Source organism: Dasypus novemcinctus, chromosome 20 (genome assembly GCF_030445035.2).
Source record: "Dasypus novemcinctus isolate mDasNov1 chromosome 20, mDasNov1.1.hap2, whole genome shotgun sequence".
NCBI classification, from domain to species: Eukaryota; Metazoa; Chordata; class Mammalia; order Cingulata; family Dasypodidae; genus Dasypus; species Dasypus novemcinctus.
Window position 1 is genome coordinate 36,765,211 of NC_080692.1, and position 2,918 is coordinate 36,768,128.

The following is a 2,918-nucleotide window of genomic DNA, read 5'->3' on the forward strand; positions in this document are numbered from 1 at the left end:
CATTTGTGTCATGGGAGTCCCAGAAGGAGAAGAGAAGAGAAAAGGGGCAGAAAGAATATGGATGAAACAATGGCTGAAAATTTCCCAACTTTCATGAAAGAAATGAATTTACATGTCCAAGAAGTAGAGCATACCTCAATCAGAATAAATCTGAATAGATCTACTAAAAGAGACATACTATTCAGAATGTCAAATATCAAAGATAAAGAAAAAAATTCTGAGAGCAGCAAGGGAGAAGAAAACCATCACATACAAGAGATGCCCAGTAAGACTTAGTGCAGATTTCTAATCAGCCCATGGAGGTAAGAAGACAGTGTTATGATATAATCAGGATACTAAAAGAGAAAAATTGCCACTGAGAATTCTTTATCTGGCAAAAATGTCCTTCAAATATGAAGATGAGTTTAAAATATTCACAAATAAACAAAAACTAAAAGAGTTCATAAAAAAGAATACACCTGGGGAGCTGACATAGTTCAGTGGTTGAGGGCTGGCTCCCCACATATGAGGCCCTGGGCTCAATTCCTGGTCCTGGTACTTAAAAAAAAAAGAAAGAAAAGAAAAAAAAGAGAATCCATTTTTGCAGGAAGTATTAAGGGAGCCTTACAGAGTGAAAGAAAAAGACAGAGAGCAGGGCTTGGAGGAGAGTGTAGAAGGCAAGACTAGTAGAAAGGATAACCAAAAAATAAATAAAAAGGCAGATAAAAATAAGATATGACATATAAAAGCCAAAGAATAAAATGGTGAAAGTAAACAATGCACTTACAGTAATACTATTAAATGTTAATGGATTTGACTCCCCAATCAGAAGGTATAGGCTGATAGACTGGAAAAAAAAATGGAAGCCATCCATATGCTGCCTACAAGAGATGCACCTTAGATGCAGGGATATAAATTAGTTGAAAGTAAAAGGTTGGAATAACATATTCCACACAAACAGAAACCAAAAATAGCACAGGGGTAAATATACTAAAATTGGACAAAACAGACTTTAAATGCAAAAAGTTATGAGGTACAGAAGGTCTTCATATATTAATAAAAGGGACAATCCACCAGGAAGAAATCATAGTCATAAATATCTATGCACTTAATCAGGGTGCCCCAAAATATATGAGGCAAACTCTGGCAAAACAGAAGGGAGAAATAAACATGTCTACAATAACAGTTGGAGACTTCAACATACCACTCACACCATTAGATAGAACTAGACAGAAGAACAAAAGAGAAACAGAGAACTTGAACAATATGCGAAACGAATGAAAATGAGAACTTATCAAAACTTTTGGGATACAATTGCGAGGTGGTGGGAATGTGGAGAAGCATGGGGAAAGTGCAATCAATGTAACTTATGGACTACAGTTAACAGCAATATTGTAATATTCTTGTATCAATGCTGAAGATGTACTGTGTTATTATAATAGTGGGGGTTATGGAAAAAATATGCCGAATGTACTCTATGGACCATAGTTAGTGGTAATTTTCTGATTATGTTATCTCATAATCTGTAACAAATATTCCACAACAGTGTAGTGTGTTGGTGAAGGGGTGTTTTATGGGCATTCTACACATGTGCATGATTGTTTTGTAAGTTCACAACTTCTGTAATATATATAAATAACTATTAGGATACAGCAAAGGCTGTGCTGAGAGGGAATTTTATAGCCCTAAATGCATATATTAAAAAAGCAAAAGAACTGAAATCAATGGTCTAACTGAACAACCACAGGAACTAAAGAACAGCAAACCAATGCCAAAGCAAGCAGAAAGAAAGAAATAATAAAGATTAGAAGAGAAATAAGTGAAATTGAGAACAAAAGCAACAATCATCAAAACCAAAAGCTGGTTCTTTGAGAAGATCAATAAAATGGACAAATCCTTAGCTAGAATAACAAAGAAGAAGAAGAAAAAAGAGAAGATGCAAATAAATAAAATCAGAAATGAAAGGGAGGACCTGCAACTGACCCCACTGAAATAAAATGGATCATAAGAGGATATTGTAAGAAGCTGTATGCTTACAAACTACACAATCTAGATTAAATGGACAAATTCCTAGAAATGCACATACAACCTACATTGACTCTACAAGAAATACGAAAACTTAACAACCAATCTCATTTAAAGACAATATAAAAAAGTCTCCCAACAAAGAAAAGTCCAGAACTGGATGGCATCCCAGGTAAATTCTTCCAAGCATTTTGATAAGAAGTAACACCAATCCTGTTTAAACTCTTCTAAAAAATTGAAGAGGAGAGAAAACTATACAACATATATAAGAAGCCAAAATCACCCTAATACCAAAGCCAGTTAAAGACACTATAAAAAAATTACAGACCAATCTCTTTAATGAACATAGATGCAAAAATTCTCAACAAAATACTTGTAAATAGAATCCAACCACATATCAAAAGAATTATATGTGTGATCAAGTGAGATTTAAACCCAGGTATGCAAGGGTGGTTCAACATAAGGAAATCAATCAACATATTACACCACATTAACAAATTGAAGGAGAAAAGCACATGATCATCTCAATTGATGCAGAAAAGGCATTTGACAAAATCCAGCATCCTTTCTTGATAAAACATTTTGAAAGACAGGAATAGAATGGAAATTCCTCAATATAATAAAGGGCATATATGAAAAACCCATAGCTAACATTGTATTCAATGGGGGAAATGTTGAAAGCTTTCCCTCTAAGATCAGGAACAAGACAAGGAGGCCCACTGTCACCACTGTTATTCAATAATGTGCTAGAAGTTCTAGCTAGAGCAATTAGACATGAAAAAAATAAAAGGCATCCAAATGGGAAATAAAACTCTCACTATTTAGAAAATTCTGAAATGTCTATGAGAAAGCTACTTGAGCTAATAAACTAGTTCATCAAAGTGGCAGGATACAAGATCAACACACAAAAATCA